Source organism: Centroberyx affinis, unplaced genomic scaffold (assembly GCF_046629955.1).
Source record: "Centroberyx affinis isolate AG114_WGS23_722 - 3 ecotype Tasmania unplaced genomic scaffold, CSIRO-AGI_Caff_v1 ptg000749l_1, whole genome shotgun sequence".
Classification (NCBI taxonomy): domain Eukaryota; kingdom Metazoa; phylum Chordata; class Actinopteri; order Beryciformes; family Berycidae; genus Centroberyx; species Centroberyx affinis.
Genome location: NW_027279362.1, coordinates 187885 through 207489, shown reverse-complemented (window position 1 = coordinate 207489; position 19605 = coordinate 187885).

Sequence of the window (19605 nt, the reverse complement as noted above, 5' to 3'; positions counted from 1 at the left end):
GGAAGGGGCCACTTTTATGCCGCATCTGAAGGACAATGTAGTATAATACCTGGGCCAAACCATCTACTTAGTCTTTTTATGCATAAATGCGTGTTATTTCATGGCAGTTCTATCAGTTGCACTACAGAAAATGTATCCATATCCCTGTAAAATAACCCAAGGTAATATCAATGACTCCACAAATCTGGTCTCATATTCACTGTCAATAGAGCAGCTCCACAATTAATTTCCCTTTTGATATTATTGTAAGGCTTTTGGCTCTTTTATTTTCAGCTTTGGGAGAAAGCTGTGTGTTCAGAAAATTGTTAAATTATCTGGGTTGATTTACTCTATAAAGATCATAATTTAATGTAGTTTGATAAATGAATCAGAAGCACTTGATTCAAAGTACAATAAATAGCCTATATATGAATTTGCTTTGATGACAGTGGTGCAGACACACATTTGCAACTCTTCAGTTCAATTCAAGAGTTACACAGTGCATGATGATATAGATGGTTCAAGGACAAGAGGACTTCACAAGCAGTGTCTACAAGAGACACTGCTTGTGCCAGCAAAATGCAGGTAAGATCACACTGAAGAGGGTGTGATGAGGATTATTGAGGATCTTCCTGTTTCACATTCACAATATCTCAGTTATTTCCAAGTTGTCCGTGTCCATAAGGCGGTTGATTGTGTTGTACAGCATGTTGAGTCATGTAGTGAGCCGTTGTGGTTGTGAATTAATCACCAACCTGAAAGACGTGTGTGTAATGTGACAGGACAGGACGTAATCCACCATCAGTTCTAATGCTGAAATGATCCTCTCCCATTTACCTACAGTAGCTTGCTTTATTCATATGCGTGATGGTGCTGATCATGAATCTTGTGACACAGACTAAGCTGTACCCTCACCTCTACATGCGAAGGACCACATGATCTCATTAGTATTGTCACAATAACCAAAGTTTCAATACTACTTTGATACCTTTGCAAAAGATTGAATTCAATATAGAATTATTCAGTATTTTCATCAAATGTGTCCTGCCAGCTGAAATTCCATTTCAGTATCACTTCCAGAGGACATATACATGTGGATGGTATGTGTATTGGAATAGCTAAAAGAAGGAGGAGGATTGAAATAGACATAGCCTCAGTCTGGCTCTTCACAGTGGACTGCAGCAGTTAGTGCAAAATGCATACAGTCAAAAGTCAAACAGCTGAAAACATGGCAACAGCGTCAAATAGTACACCATGTCTTGAGCATGTCTTGAACAGTCCACCTAAATTGGTTGACATCTGGTGCCAGAAGCCAGATATGGATCTATTTTACTTGAAGAGCTGACCAAGACAGACACCCAGCTCATATCAAAACCCCTGTGCAAACGTTGCTACAAAGCTGTCCAAGTCTTGTGGTAACGCACGTAACTTAGCAAAGCATCTCAGTGACTGTTGTTCTATGACATTTCTTGATGGTTTTTCTTGTTTGCTTTAGTATCGTAGCAGTACATTTTTAGATATTGAACTATATAGAAGTCAAAATTCTGCTATTGTGAAAGCACTGGATCTGATCCCATGTTGTAGTCTGTGGAAGAGCTAAGAGGCCAAACATCCAAGATTTGTCCAAAAGGCCCCTGCTTTCCTCATGTTCCGCCGTAGGGAACCGTCCAATGACGACATTCACACAAGCAGAGGAAACTGAGGCATGGGATTAAAGGAAGATATGTCCTGGTCATTGTTCATCACTGCTGGATATAACGGTCTCTCTGATCTAAAGGAAACCTCGACTTCTTGCAGTTGGGAAGGCTGTCTCCTGTTTGCAGAATGTTCTGTCGCAGACATTTTTTTAATCAAATGCAATCATTTCTTAACTTTTCTCAATACACACATCACTACTGTGAGCTAGCCTTGATGCAGCCGCCTGTTAGATGTGACTGTGACAAGATATAAAGGATGTTGTGTTCTTCCCTGTCACACCACACATCACAGTTCAACCGCAGCCTGAAAAGATGGTTCAGAGAGAAAAAGTTGGCTTTAAAGTCAACAGGCTTTTGAGTTGTTTCCCAGCCTTGAAATTGATTCATTAAGTGTGCTGCAACTGACAGTCACTGTGATTTCACTGTCAGTTTGAGTTCTGTTCCACAGCTGTAATGCCCCACTGAGCCTCAACGGACCAAACAGATAATCATGTGGCTGTGTTGATGTTTCTGGTAATGTGGCTGCTTGGGAGGGTTTAAGTTTAGATACCAGAACACATATCTCAGGAAGAGCACATTGCTTTGGTACACAGCACACTTTTAAAACATATGTCTGTCAGTTAAAGAAACACTGCCATAGGCTCATAGTCAGTAAACATTTTTTAAAGGAGGACACTGACTTTTTGAGAAGAAGTTTTTGTATTAACTCACTGTTGTGCAATAAGAAGATTGGTGGCGGTGTCACATCTGTGTGTTCACGTTTTATGTATTTCACTAGAAGTTGTTTAGTTGACAGTATCATCTCAAAAGCACTTGGGGCCACTAAATACTGAACACATATGAAACTGCCACCGATCTTCTCATTGTACAAAACTATTAAACAAAGAGTTTGTTTTACGAAAAGTAGTCATAGTCTGTTAACAGCCAAGGAAAAACGAGGCTAAATGTAACTTCAGGCCTGGGTGTCAGGGCAGTAGGTCACTGATGTCATTTCACTGTGAAAAGTTGACTCGAGCTCCAACACTCCTTCACTATTCCAAGGAGAAAACGGCTCTGGTAGTTCCTGATAATGAAAGACATCTTGCCTGGGTTTGTGGGTTCCAAGGAGGTCGTAGCTCTGTGCCAGGGATCATAAACACATGAATCTGTCTTGATTTACAGATAGCAGCGGCAGCTTTTGGCTGACCCCTCCGACACTCTTCCTGCCTTGCTGATCCATGCACTGACACAATGCCAGAGATAACGCTGATACTAGTGAATTCCACTGCTGTCACTTGATGGAGCTGGGATGTGTACCTCATTTTGTAGCGATTCTGTTGATTCCAGTGGCTGCTCCACAGACAGACATAAACTAGGCTAGCAGGTTGGACTGGCTCAATTGGACCTGTAGACAGTTTGCTTTAAAACCAGAAAAATGAGGTCACCGTGCCCAGGCTTACAACATCTGGTTTGCAGGTGGTGGAAGCAGACAACCAAAACAGGAAAGTGGCCTATCATGATCTGTAGCACTCATTGCAACCTTTCAGCTCATTTTGCTCATCCAAGAAGGAGACTGTTTTGGCATATAAGGTGACGGCCTTGTGACTCAGAATGGAGTTTCCACTCTCAGATTTAATACCTTTCAGGTTTATGGCTTTGCTGAGGCCAAATGTTTGGTAAAACTTCATCAGTCTTCCACAGACAGGGTTTGCAGGTCTGTCCCATCATGCTGTTAGCCGGGGCAAGGGTGCACATTGGCATGCAGTGGAATGTGTGAGAGAGCTATGTGTACACAATGGGGATGACCTCATCGTTTTCAACTTCAGCTAAGCTTGACACGCTGAAGAACAATGAAATCTGCATGCCCCACTACCCAATTCTCCCCCTCCCTACACCGTGTGTGTGTGTGTGTGTGTGTGTGTATGTATGTCCATCCATCCATGTGTATTTACCTCTGAGTTTACAGAGGCGCTTAGAATATTTACTTTGGGCTGAACTGGTTAATGATTATTTGGACAAGCGGGATTGGAAGTGTTGGGCTATGCACATTGGTGCATGCGCTTCCAAAGCCACCAGCTCCAATGGGCCATGTCCCTGGTCTCAGTTAGTGAATGCTGCCCTAACCTAGCTGACCCCCTATAGATTATACGCTGAACTTTGGCCTAGCTAGTATGCGAGCTGATGGGAAATGTCATTCATGCTTTCATTTCCAATCAAAGAGACTCATGGAGCAAGAGGACCAAGAGTATTGGAATGCTTTTTCGTCTTGGCGCAGGCTAAAATGTTGCTCCAGAACTCTGAAGTTTTAGAATATTTTGCTATTTGTCTAATTATTCTTTTTTCTCCCTTTCATTTTCCAAGTCCCCACTTACCAGAAACCTTCTGCTGCCCTGCAACAACCCTGGAAAAAAACAATGACTTGAGGAAAGTGATGGTGACCTTTGCTATGTGAAAATCCCCCTCTCAAACCCAGTTCTCACCCTCCCACACCTGTTGCCCCTACATCTCCCCCCCGTCCCTGCCAACTCTCTCTCTCTCTCTCTCTCTCTGTCTCAGTGCTCACATGCGATGAAGTGGACTGAATCACTCAGAGCATCACTGCTGCCTTGTTACCCAATCACTCAAATGGAGTGGGCTGCTCCGTGGCGTTAGAGTGCTTTAAGCGGTCATCGTAGGCGATTTACCGCCCGGCGCTTTGATCCATTCCAGCGGCGTCCTGACCACTCCCCGCTCTCTCCATCCGTGAGCGGGAAAGCCTGATCAGTGGTTTATGGATGTGAGATGTGTGTGATCTTAACCAAGCTGCTGTTTGTCATTAAGAACTAACTGGAGCGGTGAAGGAGAGTTGACTGCCCTAACGCTACTTTCTAATGACAGCAGCCCAGTTTAGCACTAAAGTGTCTTTGATGACGGGCCCACGGAGTTGTTTTTAATGAAGTGACTGCCTGCCTGAAAGCCTTTAACATCTCATAAAGCACTTGTCCTTGGGGAAATCAGGCACGGTTGAGGAGGGGTTGAAACGATGGGATTCACTTGAGCCTGCCTCGCTCGCTTTTCTTATTTTAAGTTCTCACCACCACCAACATACTGGTTTGAAGAAAGTGGCCTTGTTTTGGCCCTGTGAGTGAGTGAACGAGCCTTGACTGAATAATGATTGGACTTAATTTTTTCTCACCTCAAGTGATGCTACTCCCGCATCTGGTAACATGCATTTAAATTTGTCAACAAGTGTGTGTCTGTGTTTAGGATTATGTTGATGATTCTGAGAAATCGTGTTTTGGAAGTCAAGGGACTTGAATAGCATGAATGTAGTTGGACGTCACAGGCTGTATCCAAGATGACAGGTATCTAGAGGGTTAAATACAAAATCCTCAAAGCACCATTGGTTCTCAGTGCTTCCTGATATGAGATTCAATAAGCTAATGTTGCCTGGCAACGGGTGCAATTCCACTTTTGGCAAGTATTGCTTAGTAACAAAATTTGGTTCCAGGAAGTAAAAACAGAATCACTAGAGGAATCGATGCTGGATACAACCCTTGAGTCTAATCAGCCATTTTTATGGAAATTAAAGCAATATGCAGTGTTTAGCCAAGTAATGTCATGCTAGCAAGCTGTGACTGTGTCAAACCACAACTGCATGGAGCATTAGCGCTAAGCAGGCTACTTAATTTTTTGTCCAACTGAATGTTTGTATTAGAGAAGTAGAGGTTGTTGAGGCTTTGGCAGCCTTCATAACCATGTTAAGCCTATGGACACACTAAGCTGTAGCCTAATAGATTGGCCTATTATACTGGACGCTATTCTCTGTTAGAGAATGGGCTTAATCTTAACATCGCTTCCTAGGTTTTACAAAGCTGAATCCTCCACACATCTCCCCACAGATTGTGTCAGTGCTGGAGCACTTGTGTTTCACAGCGCACTTCTGCCTGCAAATAGCCAATGGTGCACTAGCGGGAGGCAGGGAGGCGGAGTAGGAGTAGGAGGAGAGGGGCGGTGTGAAGAGGGCCTGCGGGGGTGGCGCTGCGTTGCATAATATCAGATGAACCCAGCTGTGCTATGTTGTTTAGCCCGTGGGTAAAGTGGTGCCAGCCAAGCTGACTGATGTGTCCACCTGCGCTAGTCAGAGTGGGTTCAGGTTTGAGCTACGGGTCAGTGATCATTTTGACACCAAACAGACTGATCACTCATAGTCAGACAAAACCGCACTTGAACATACTGCGTTCTCACAGTCTTGTACTGTGATCATCTGGACTTGCTAAAGAGAAAGGAAAAAGATGTTGTTGTGGAAGAGACATGTTTAATAGGCGGGTTTAGCATATGTTTGTATATTGTTATTTTACTTACCATATGGTAATTAAGCGTCTTGTTCCTCCTCGTTGGTTTAACCTCATGCCACGTTCTGATTACCAGGAACAGGCTGACCTCTTGTCCTCTCTCCCTGCAATTGCTTGACCGGCCTGGAGGAGTTGTGCCAAGGATCCTCCGCAGCCTCTCGCCGGCGAATTGAAATGGGCAAAAAATAAAAGGGCAGCATCGACATCTCTTCTGGCCGTCACTGCGTTGCCATGGCAGCACAGTTGTTGTGTTGTCAGAATCCTTGCAGTGTAATGATAATGCAGGGTTCTAACAACGGTAATTAGAAGCCATTTTCCCCTCCTTTTACGACTCAAGCTTCCTCTTTTTGCGTTCTCTCATCCCTCCAGCCACTCTTCAGTGGAGCAAAGCATGAAGAAGAAATATCCTTTCATCTTGTGCTGTGGAAAATGACATCTGAGACTGGTACCAACTCACAATATCGTCTCCCTTCATGCTGGCACCGTGTTTCAGAGTGATTGTGTAGTGGAACTGCTGCGAAGAATCCGTTACTGTTAATTTCCCCGGCCGGCTGGTGTGTTTTTTGGCCGAGTCTGTTAGTAGAACAGAGACAGAGACGGAGTAATACACTGCAGGTGTCTTCCAGGAAGGAACCTGTCCACCCTACAAGCTCTATTCACACAGCCTGTATACTGTATGAGTCACTGTCATTAAAAGCTCATCATGTCCCCCCCCCCCAGACTTCTGCAATGAGCAGAAGAGATGTATGTATCAGGTTAAGTTAAACCGTGTATCTTTGATGTGGTATTACAGATAGACAGATACGCACACAAAACAGATGTTCCCTTGCATGCACCAAGTGATAGCAGTTTGTCTTGTGTGGACACTGGCTGAAACCCGCATCTAACCCCCAAGCTCAAGGGACTGCTAACGTTGAAATCAATGAACACAGCACCACTGGTCACGTTGCATTCACATGGGGTAGTGTCTGCGTTGCGTGTGATGGAAGCATCCAAGCTCAAAAGTTGATATTAGTTGTTTTCTGGTGTACTGACAAAATTGTAATTGGAAAAAAATGAAAATCATTAAATGAATGGCTATCCACATGGGCTGTGATGTTCACTATACATTTTCCAAAGTGACAAACATCCTCCAAAAAGCGGGGAATTGTAACCGAATTTACCAGTGTCTGGCTGTAGCTTGTGGTATTGGAGTTTATTTCATCTCAGCGTTTGTTTACATTTGGGTACATAATGAAAAAATACCATAGCTATACTATATATGGTTTAGACTCTTTTCCCCTGTGCTTCCCCCCGGTGCTCCTCTTTCAAAACAAGGCACTCTGTGGAGCAGGTAGAACGTCACGTTAACGCAATGCAGACAGTGACGCAACGCAGTGTGTTTAGGGGAAGAGCAAGGAGAGACACTGTTTAACCTGTGTGTGTGTGTGTGTGTGTGTGTGTGTGCATGTGCTACATCTAAGAGGAAAAAAAACTAGGACCACACAAGCAGGCCCTGGGCCTGGGGTGATGGATGGATGAAACCGTGTAACAACAATCTGTTAAACGCCGCCTGAAAGCACTCAGCAGGAACTCCTCCTCCGTCGGCTCCCCTCCACCCAGCCCCTTCCTCCTCTAACTGGTTTCGGCCCTTTGACAACTACCGATGGGAGCATGGTGGAGACCGGCAGGCACCCTCTGGGTTTCCTGTGCAACAGCTAGTACTTTGCCTCCGGCTCTGTCTGTCCGCACCCAGAGCCTTCCTCGCAGCAAAGATAGGGTAGAGAGAAAGAGAGATGGATAAAGACAGAGGGTGAGAGAGAGAGAGAGAAAGATAGGGAGAGCAAGGTAGGTGGAGAAAGGTAGAAAGAGATGAAAGCAAAATGGTTATGTTGAAATTGGGAGGCAGAGGAGGTAAATTGAGAAGGGGAGGGAAGTTGAGCGGGAGAGAGCAAAATGGCTTAGAGAGCGAGAGAGAGAGAAAGAATGGTTGAGATTAGATGGGTTAATGGGGTAGAGATAGGGAGGGGTAGGAAGACAGATAAAAGAGAATAATAATTGATTATTATCATTTATATAGCGCTTTTCTAGGTACTCAAAGCACTTCACATATGGGGGGGGGGGGGGGACTCAACTCATCCACCACCGAAAGGATTGAGTTGAAAACAGGAGGCAGAGCAAAAAACGTTTGCTCCGTAAGTGGAGAAAGGCGGGACATAGAGAGAAATGGTAGTAGAGTGAGGTGGATTAGAATGGTAAGTGAGAGAGAGAGAGAGAGCGGGAGGGAAAGGTGAAGCTCAAGAAGACCCAGCCCCCGCACTTAATTGTTTTGCTTTGCCAGGAAAAGCCCCAGATGCCTGTAGTCAGGCAACGGCTTGACCCTTCCTTTGGCTGTGGGCCGCAGGGCCGAGGCCACTGCACAGAAAGCTTAGCGGCAGGCCTTTTATTCAAAGGGCCCACGTCTTTTCTCTTGTGCGCCCCTTTGGGAGGCGCAAAGCCTCACATCTGTCAAAAGTGTCACAGGGATCACTGTCTGCGGCCCTGCCCTCTTCCCCATCTCCCCTCCCTGGCCTTACAACAGCGATTACCCAGGAACCCCGGCACAATGTTTCTCACGGCCATTAAACACGCACTTGTCAATCTGTCTCCTGGCCCGTTGAGCGATGGCCTGCCATCCATTCACCTCCTGAGTCGGCTTAGACCTAATCGATACGACTGCAGATGCAACAATACACCACCAAATTTCATCGAGGTCCCCCTTTCTGGCTGATGGTGTGCTGATCAGTGAAATCAGCTGCTGTAGTGTTTGGTTGGAATGAAAACCTGCATACACGATTCTCGATGGCACATGGTTGGTGACCACAGATCAACAGTCCAATGGTGCATGCATGGTTTTGCAGACTAAAACTAGACAAAATAATTCTGAAACACATTTTGAAATTGCAATTATCAGCCAGAATTCATGCAAGACGAAGTTGTGAATAGTGTCCAAAAAGTCTGACCTACCTACATCCAAACAAAAAACAAAGGAGATTTTGATTAGTAAAAGATAGAGTAGTCAGAGTAGGTCTTCCTGAATGTGAGAAGAGGGTTATGGGAGTTGTGTGAAAATTTAGAACATTTGAAGGTTCATAGTTTAAGATTCATATTTTAAGTACATTTTTCACAGTAATAGATTTTTTCTTCTGTTCATTAAGCTGGTACTGCTCAGTTGCACATGATTAGTAGAAAACGATTTTCTCGTGCTGTAAACCGTGATGAAGTTTGATAGCGCCCAGTGTAGAGGAGTGAAGTGTCTCACCCCTGACTGAATGATCTAGGTTTGATGACCAGTGTTGTGTCAACAGTGCGGTGGTAAAAATGATGTTCCAGTAGTGCAATGCGATCCCGGTGAATTTGAATCTGTATGCTGTACCTTATTTTCGGCTTGAATCAATTCCAGTGGAGTTCTGCTGTTATCGTCACGGGCAACTAGCAATGAAGAATCGCAGTGCTAAACTGTACGCCACCAATCAAAGCCGAGTTGGAAAGCAATGATGTTTCCCTGAACGTCTGTCAAAATATGGCAATGTGTTAATGCCTTTATTTACAGTTGACGACTCTCCCCTGTTAACGTGAGCGGTTAACTTTAGCTGTCCGCCCACAGAACTCGTCAGACGTTGCTTTCGGCATTGGCTGCTAATGATGCTACCTGGGACAATGTCTGAAGCTTTCAGATTGTATAGGGAGTCAGCACAACAAAGAGAAGAGAGAGAACAAGACTATGGGCTAATTGCCGTAAGTACCGGGCTTGTGTCTTCAGATGTCAGGATTAAAAGCATTAGCCTACACTTTCTTTTTTTCTTGTTAGGGTGACAACTCTTTCCTTGTCTTGTTTATGGGCTTTTCTGCCTTGCCAAGGGTACATGTGTGGTAAATAAATTAGCATACCTCTCTGAATAGCGTGGACTCAAATATCCCGAGTTAATTTCCAGAAAAATGGCATACACACAGCCTCAATTTTAATAGTACTTTATTTGATTTACAAGAATAGGGCAGAAAACAGATCATATTTATCACACTTGCAAGATGGTGCATTCTCTCTCTCATTTACATATAGTTTCATCTTCAGATGAGTGAAGAATCCGTTTTGTGTTGTACAAAATACACCACAAGAGCTGGAGGCTATTACTGACAGGTTATGATATAAAATGGCTGAAGCCACATAACGACATGAATAAGCGCACACATAAAATGTCTATATGAGTACAGCACACATACGTACAAAGTCAACAGGGAAAGAACAGAAACGTCAGAAAGGGCAAAGGAAGAGCTGTACAAAGATTACGGATCAAAAGGAGGACTTCTAATCAAAATCAATATGGCATAGCCTACCTCACTTAGAGGCTTAAGGAGAGACTTACGTGGGAGGGCGTTAGATTGAATGTGCTTGGATGTAGCTAGAATTCACCGGCATCGCTCCGATTCTCTGTGGGTGTGTTGTCTAATGAATGCCATGGTCGGGGAAAGGGGAGGCGAGAGTCTTTGCGGCGACTCCTGCCGCGCCATGGCTACACCTGCCGCCGCCGCTGTTTTATAGTGTGAAAGAGAGAGTAAAAAAAGAAGAGATCGGGAGACGAGGATGAAAAGAGAAGGCAGCCTGTTTTGTTGTCGGCCCGTCGAGGGCTGGAGTTTTATGAGCTTTGAGGCTGGGGATGTGGTAGCGGTGATTTAGAGCTTTCATTACCGAGGCTTTAACACGCTGTTGGCTCCCCACGGGCACCACACACACACACACACACACACACACACACACTTACTTGAGAAGTCTGAGGAGGCCTGCGTTTTACTGGTACTGCCACGAGACGGAGATGTACAGTTTAAGAGTTTTGTAAGGTGCAGTATCGACCACCAAGGGCTAAATGATAATACTGACCCCAGGTCTGTATCAGGAGGCCAGCCTGCAGATGGCTTGTCAGGGAAGAGCTATGGCAAATCAGCCGGTCCTCACAGACCCCACTACACCTCCCCGGCTGCCTGGATATTTGTGCTTCGCCTGCACTTAACTGGGAGTTGCGGACACATAACACTTCGGAGAGAGGGAGGGAAATGGAGAGAATGGAAAGGTTTTCCCAGCTGAACTTGTGAACTCGGGTTGACACTCTGCTCCCTCGCTCTCTTTACCTCTTCTTTCTCTTTTTATCTTGTTCTTTCTATCTTTAGTGCTCTCTTTTGCCTTTTACCCTCCTTTTTCCCAGATCTTCCTCCTCCTTTCGAACCTCCCTGCCTCTCTCTCTCTCTCTCTCTCTCTCTCTCTCTCTCTCTCTCTCTCTCTCTCTCTCTCTCTCTCTCTCTCTCTCTCTCGCTTGTGGAGTTCAGCTCTGTCAGGGAGGAGTGGAGTGATTTATCCTCTGTTACTCTGGTCACGCTTTTACTGCCTTTCTCGTTTCCTCTCTGCACACAGATGATTCCCAGGCTTTCGCAGGCGCGCACACACACACACACACACACACACACACACACAATCACACACTTTCTCTTTCTTCCTTCCTCATTCTCTCCCTTCCTCTTCCTCTCTCACTCTGGTCCGCTCTCTGGCCATTGATACCTGGCTGAAGATGCCTTGGCGCTTTATCGCTCTCTCCTCCGTCCTCTCGCGATTTACATCCATTTTCTCGACAGCTCTCACGCACATCCTCTCCCAGTTGGAACTCTTACTACACAGATGTGTGGAAAATCTCTCGTTACACACACTCGCATAGACACTTGTATGTACACAGGCACATTCACACACCTCTGACTATTGCCACGATGACAGTAAGTCGGAGGCTTTTGTGGCCATTGGGTGAACTCCTCCTGGCTCAGTAAGGAGCTTCATGAATAACTTGGCCAGTCAGAGCTCACTGGCTGCCTATGCAAGCACACACACACACACCAAGCTTCACCAAATAGCAGCAGTAACTAAAAACAGGCCTAATCCAGGCTCCGCTCTGAAGAAGGTTTATCCAACAAATAGATTTGATACAGCGGCTCCGCCAGCCTGTATCGGTCTTCTTTTTTCTTTTTTTTTTTCCCTCCAAAGAGTGTGGGAGAGGAAGACAGAGGCTTACGTCCCCGTGACTGAGGAATGTGGAAAGCAGGCAGCCGAGACTTGGTGGAGAGCTCCGGCTAAGACACCGAGGACAGGTTTAGAGCGGGCAGAAAGTGAGGATAGGTGGCAAAGAAACAAAGCCGCTTACACTGGCTCGGGCTGGCTTTGAAATGGAATCCTCTGGGAATTTGATACACCGTGCCAGCACTGTGAGTTTCTGTAAGTTCTCCCCGAGTCTCCCCGCGGACCTTCCCGGAGCTTTATGTAGCCTATACCTTTATGCTTCCTCATTCCCTCTTATGTCCCTCTGCCGGCCTGGCACTTTTTTTGAACCGTGCCAGCAGTGTGGGACATTTCCTTGGTTTGAGGTGTGAGGTTGGTATTTTTATGGCCCGTTTTTAAAAAAAAAAAAAAAGAAGAAAAAAAAAAAAAAAAAAAGGTGTTGATTTTACATCAGCGCAATTTTTTTCTCTCTTTTCACAGTCTTGGCATTTATAAAGCAGTGCCAGCTGAGGATTAGAGCGCGGGCTTAGGCAGAGGAGGTTACATAAGAAGCGCTTAAAAGGTGTTAATTATTCTCCCAGGTTAAGGGCTTCCTCGCAGCAAGACAGGAAGTGAGAAAATAATGGCACACGTGGCGACGCTCATATTTGTTTGCATCTTGAAAAGTATTTGTGATGGTTTAAAATGGCAATTTCAGGGAGGATATTTTGGACTAATTCATATCAATTGAGTGCTTTGTGCGCCCTTCAACAGAATAATAAAACACAAGAGTCAAGACCATTAATTCTCCCCCCCCCGTCTGCATAGCTACAGATGCAGGCTTTCATCAGCTTCTATGATTAGACTAGAACAGGAAAAAGTGTCTCATTGTAGAAGGGTATTTCCATTCTCTCATGCCGTCCATCTTTTGTTCCTCTGAGCGTCTGACAGCAGCCGTTGGAGGAAACTGGTACAATGAATGCATGACACAGTCCTGAGCCGGCCCAGAGAGGTCATAAAGTCCTAAAAATTTGGCATAAATTAGCGTCTTGGTAGAGAAACTGGACCTCAGCCATTCACATTCTGAGGCTGTCTCTAATTCAGCCATATTCAACTCACATGCCTCAAAGCCAGGGTATTGTGTATTGTCATACTGTAGTTGCAGTTGCTTTTCAGTGAGCAATGTTGTGGTCAGAATTAAACATCAACAAATTTTTGTTTTGAGAATGGTTCTTAAGAAGAGATTTGTGATCAAATCTGTTTGAATAAACCATGCAACAGGTCCAGTGTCCAGGTCTTCTTTGGTCTCTCTAACGTCAGTCCCAATAAGGACTTGTGTGCTGCACTGGAAGGAGCCATGGCCAGCAGTAGCTGGCCGGGGAGAGAGCTAGCTCCTTAAAAGTTCTCCTGAGTTCTCCTGAGTCCAGCCAGACATCTGGACATTATCTGTTTTACGACCTGCAACTTGAGCTAATGCTCTGTCTGGATCCAATATACCACAGCATGATTTGTATTTGTCTTTTACCAGAAGCTGTCCCCTAAAAAAGCCTTGCCAAAGTAGACATTCTTCTTAATCTTAGTCTTTTGTGGCATATTGGGTCGCTGTAAATTTAGTTTAGCCTGAGAAATTTTCCCTTATAGCCATGTCTAATGTAGCCTAATGGGTGGAATGTGCCTCGGACCTGCAATAAGAATGTAGTACAACTTAGAAAAAAACGAGCGGCTTGTGCAGAGTTTACATTTATGGAATGTTTCTTGGATTTAATTTGACATTGATACTTTACGTTACCAGACAGACATAATCCCTAAATCCAAGATAGTGTGAAGTGGAGAGGCCAGACTGTTGGATAATCTCTGCCACAAACCAGAAACTGGCGCTGGAATTCCAAAGAATCACAGCTGACTTTTCAAGCTGCCTTCAGACCTCTCCTATCATACAGCAGAAATAAGCTCCAGAACCAGAGGTGTGTGTATCTGTGTCTGTGTGTGTGTGTGTGTATGTGTGTGTGTTTGAGAGAAGGCTGCCCTGGGCCAGGCACCAGGGGTTGCTGCGAAAGCATCTGGAGAAGCTTGTGGTTTTGGCCTCTGAGAGGGGCTCTGCTGCCAGCCCGCACTATGGCTTTACCAGCTCTGCCCTGTTTCACCCCTCCTATTTCTCTTCCTTCCTCTCCTTTTTTTTTTCACTCCCCAAAACCTGCATCTCCTTCCTGTCTCTTCCTGGCCTCCCTTCTCTCTCCCTCTGAAACCCCTCTCTCTCCTTCTATCTCGCCTTCCCCTCCCCAGCCAGGCAGCTTGTAGCAGATTTTAGACGGAGCTTTCTCAGGGTCGTGTTTCTTCTTCTCTTCTCTCTTTCTCACCGGCTTCCATTCTGTCACAGTGTCAGTCAGACCTGCAGCTCCCTGGCCTTCTTTGAGCAAGCTTGACACAGGAAGACAAAATAGGATTATGCACTTAGCTGTGTAGCTCTCAAAAATATATATTTATCATATATTTTGTCATGAAATAGCTTGATAAGTTGTGTTCATCAAGAGGGAGTTTAGTAGTACATTTGCAAAACATGCCATTCCTAAGAACAAATGTTAAAGTTTATGTTTAAGAAGTCTTTTTCACAGTTATCTGGCCAACTGGGCAATACTCCCTGAAAATTCCAGCTCTGGAGGATACCAGACGATATTTAGGATGTTTTTTTTAAGAACTCTGGGAGTCCCTGAGTCAAAGCAGTCAAAACTCTACTTTCTGTTTTTACATTCAAGGCTCCAGTGTCATGTGAACCCACAGACACGGGCTAGGACACCATTTAAATGTGCCGAAACAGGGTTCACAATCATTAACCAGTAATATTAACAGAGTTTGATGGAGCATGACTAATGGAGGGGTTCCTGTGAGAGTGTGGCCTTGCTGAAACAAAAAAAAAAAAAAAGTTAGGCTATGCAGCAGTAGTCTCCACCCGTTCCAATGGATAACTGCTGGGCTGGAACAAAAGCTTGTTCATGCGGCGTAGTATGCGTCGGCTTTGAATTTTGACAGCTCGCTGCCACTGGGATGTCATTGTGTCATCCGCAAGGACTCCTCAATATGTGGCCCATGAGCTGAATCTGAAAGCCGCCAGTCATTTTGTACTGGCCTTTTGATTAATTCTGAGCATCAGTGAAAGGCACAAATCATTTTCCCCAGCAGAAAGTTCTGTTTTGTTAACGCATAAGCAGTGGTATAATTTATGGTAATTGGGGAAGTGGATTGGCTTAGACAAGTCTCTTGAAAGCAACAGCTGTAGCCCAGGTTAACATCCACAGGTCATTGATGGATGTCTTGCAGGGAAAGATGGATGGAGAGTGGGAGGCGGATGAGAGACAAAGGTTTGGTTAATGGTTTGCTGACGTATATGTGCGCTTGGAGTATACTCATCCTTTTGACAGTCAAGCAATTGTGTATGGTGGTAGAAAGTGTGTATGTGTACTGAGCACAAGTGTACATGTGTGCCTGTTTGCATAGCATAGAAATTGGTCAGTTTTTCTTCCCCCCAGATTGGCGTGGGTGGACCATTAGCAAGCCTCATTAGGCTGGACGCCAGCATGCAGAAACAGAGTAGGGACAGGTCCAAGGTCCAGGTCAGCAGACTGTACTAATAGCCTAGCATATGGAGAGATGGTAATGGAGCTGACTGGTTTGGGTTCAGAAATTAGGAGTGAGCTTGGCTATCAGGATCAGGATATTAAATTGGAGTTAAAGGATGGGAATTTAGTTGAAAGTTTGGAGTTTAGGATGAAAAATAATGAGTAAGTTTGGAATTTAGGACTAGCATCAAAAACTTCTCAGACTCAACTTTTATATGAACATCATCCTTCTGCCGGTAAAATGAGCCATGGAGGTTTTGCTTCACAGGGGATAAGGAGGTGATGAGCCGGGTTTGACCAGGGTCTCAACCCTGAGCTTGACTATGGTCGTTTTGCAGAATTGACTTACCTGGGCCGTGTATTTCTTGTGTCACTAGTCTGGTGTGAAAGGGGTATTAGTTGGTAAAGCCATCATCGAGGTAGGATTCCCGTTTCTGTTAGAAACCTTTCTGAGTCATAAAGGTTTTGTTGGAACAAATTGTGAACCTCTAATGTGAGGAAGAGACACAATCGAATCTCGTTTCGGAGCCATATACACAGAAAAAAAGACAATGTATTGCATGTAGGGCTGCAACTAACGATTATTTTCATTGTCGATTAATCTGTCGATTATTTTCTCGATTAATCGATTAGTTGTTTGGTCTATAAAATGTCAGAAAATGGTGAAAAATGTCGATCAGTGTTTCCCAAAGCCCAAGATGACGTTCTCAAATGTCTTGTTTTGTCCACAACCCAAAGATATTCAGTTTACTGTCATAGAGGAGTAAAGAACCCAGAAAATATTCACATTTAAGAAGCTGGAATCAGAGAATTTTGACTTATTTTCCTTAAAAAATTACTCAAACCGATTAATCGATTATCAAAATAGTTGGCGATTAATTTAATAGTTGGCAACTAATCGATTAATCGTTGCAGCTCTAATTGCATGACATCTTGGAATTTACATCTTCAAGGTGATCAGATAAGACACTGCAATGCTCTGCCAATACATTTAATATGCAGGAAACAATTATTTGCTTGGACCAGATGAGATTCTTTTTTTTTTTGCTTCTCATTTCTTTCCATGAGCATATTATGCGATTTTATGGCATACCACTGGGCTGCCTCATGTTTCTATCCAATGCAGCCCTAAAGCACATGAAGCCTAGGCTTTAAGGATTCTATTTTTCAGACCCATCTAAATCAAATTACGGTGCCATGAGTTGGGGCAAACATGACATAACAGGCTGGTGATCCCTGGTGGGAATCAAAATGTTAGTCTTAGTAGTCCTCATTACACACTGTATCAAAAGCATTTTGATAGTGCACAAGACCACACAGATGGGACTTGCAACAAGTGTCTGTGTTGCTCAGTCTGGAGAGTTGGCTGCTGCTGCTGCTCTAGTTCTCCTTACAGGAAATCCAGCCAGCCTCTATGGAGAGGAAATGAAATTTGTGTGTGTGTGTGTGTGTGTGTTAGAAACAACTGCCAGAGTGTCTGTCTGTGCTGTGACGACACAGGACACTGGTCTCTTGTTTACCTTTGTCTCCAACTCTGCTGGTTTGAAGAACCCTTTGTGATTTTTGGTATGCATCCTTCCTTTTTGCTGCCCATCGTCAGAAGCTGGCTATGAGCATTATAAATGCATATCACTTCAGCAACTACTCTAATGAATTGCATTCATTAGACTGTGGCGGCTAAGGATTATGCTTCATTATTTTCCCTTATGATTTTCAGAAGCTTGTTAGAGTGTTTCTGATGGTCGTCGAACTTAAATTATCCTTCCAAGTTACACCAAGAAAGCTGGTGCCATTATTTTTCCAGTGGCTTTGAGAGTTGATTTTAACAAGCTGAAAGATGTTGTGTCACCTATTGAGGATATGAACTGTGTCCTTCCATTTGATGTTGCCTTTTTAGTGAATCAGTATCAGTGAGTTTCAACCAAGCTGATTACAGGCAGGTCTATAAAATAACTATTTATCTGTCAAACGCACAAGAGGGGGGAAATCTGCTAATTCAGTTCTAAACTTTATTTGTTTGCATGGAATAAATGTTTCTCACTCCATTTGTTTTATTTCTTCTTTCCTTTTTATCAAATATATTTTGCTCTCTGTGTTTCACATGGCTCTATTGTAAAACAGGCCATTGTTCTCGATGGGATTTTATTGTTTAAATAAGGGCATCAAATCGAATCAAGCCTTTAAAAGGTAAAATTACATCCTTGAAGGGAAAATCCACTCTAAAACCAAATTCCCATCATTCCAGTGATCCTGGACAGTTCAGTCTTGATTTGTACATTTGTCTACCACAGAGAACCAAGGGCCAAGACTCAAGAGACGAATCCTGGATCTGCTCCATTGGCAGTACGCAGGAGAGGAGACCAGTATGGACACATTGACTTTTACAGGAAAATGAGAACATGTTTTGGTTCGTACCTATAAGCATTACATTGAAAAATGGTAATGCTAATTTGGATATCAAAGCTCAACAAACACTGTGACTCCCCACGGTGTCTAATCAAGTCTCTTGATGATATTAAAGATGAAAACGATTCTATCTTGAGAGTTGGTCGCGTTCACAAATGCTGACTGAACCTTTTAAGATCATCAACAGCATGTGAATCCTTTTTTAAGGTCGCTTTTTGCATAATCGGAACCATTTGATTTCAGTTTTGTAACAAGGCTTTCATCCTACCTTTTTTAAGAAAATGAAGAGCGTATTAAGTTTTGGTTGTTGCTGTTTTTAAGTCTGTTTCTAATTAGGATACAACAACCCTTGCTGTGCATTTCAGTAATTCCCTCAAATCCTGCTTGAAGCACTTCATGTGGTTGAGAATTGTAGATGATCTTGATCTCGGTAATTAAATCACCATAGAAACCCGAGTAATGGCAGACTCTGGCCGGTGTGAGAGGTGTTACGGTTGCCGTCTCAAGTAGGGAGCGACATTAACGTATTAGCTCTTATTAAAGTGTTAGCATATTTAGCAGCTAATTACCAAGCTTATACAGCTGCTGCGTTCCTGTATCCCCAGGTCACTGTTTAGGTTGCTATTAGAGGACCCCATTTTGTTCCTGGCCACAGAGCCCATTTCAATCCTTGAACAATGCTTGTGCTATGCCTTGTTGGGCGGTGTGTTGAATCTGATACTTTATTGATCCACTTAGGGCAAATCTCTTTTCAGTTGCCCCCTCCAGGCAGGTCAGAGGTCAGGACCTGCAACAGAACAATGCCAGTAGGGATTCAGTGTCTTGCTCTAGGACAATGCAGCAAGCCGGAATACATGCCAACTTGTGCCTTGAACCTGGGTCATGTGGTTGAAAGATGCTCTCTCTACCCTCCAGGCCCCCTGCTGCCCTGTTTTGCCTACATTAGTATAGTGTATTTGAAGGTTGATGGTAAAGATGTTCTCCTTCCAAGCTATTGGTTCCCCAGTCCAAGAAGATGCATTTGGGGAAACTTATTGGGAAACTTACTTTCGCTCCCTCTTTTTCACTCTTTCTCCCTTTTCCTCTCTCACTTTCTCTCTGTCTTCCTCACTCTGTCTTCCTCTCGCTGTTTCTGTCTCTCTCTCACTCTCTTGGTGTCTCTTTTCTCGCTCCTCCCACTCTCTGCCCAGAAGAGGCCATATTGATACTGCGGCAAGTCCACCTTACCCGCGAACCTCCTCCTGGCTTTACGGCAGTATTATTTTGGGCTATTTATTTGCTCCATTAGTCTCCGTCGGAGCCAACCTGTCAGCCGGGCCTGTCGTCCCGCTGTAGGTGGCGGTGCCTCCATATGGCCCAGCCAGTCTGTGTGCGCTGAAGGAAACTTTAGACTCCTGAAGCTGCCGATGGTTGACTGTTGCACTTAGCGTCCCGGCGAGGGAGATTTCCACAGTGAGTGGATTGTGAAGCTTCCTCGCTGTGAACATGATGATAGTGATGGTTATGATGATAGTGATGATAGTTGGTTGGTGATGATAATGGTGGTGGCGATGATGATGGTTTGG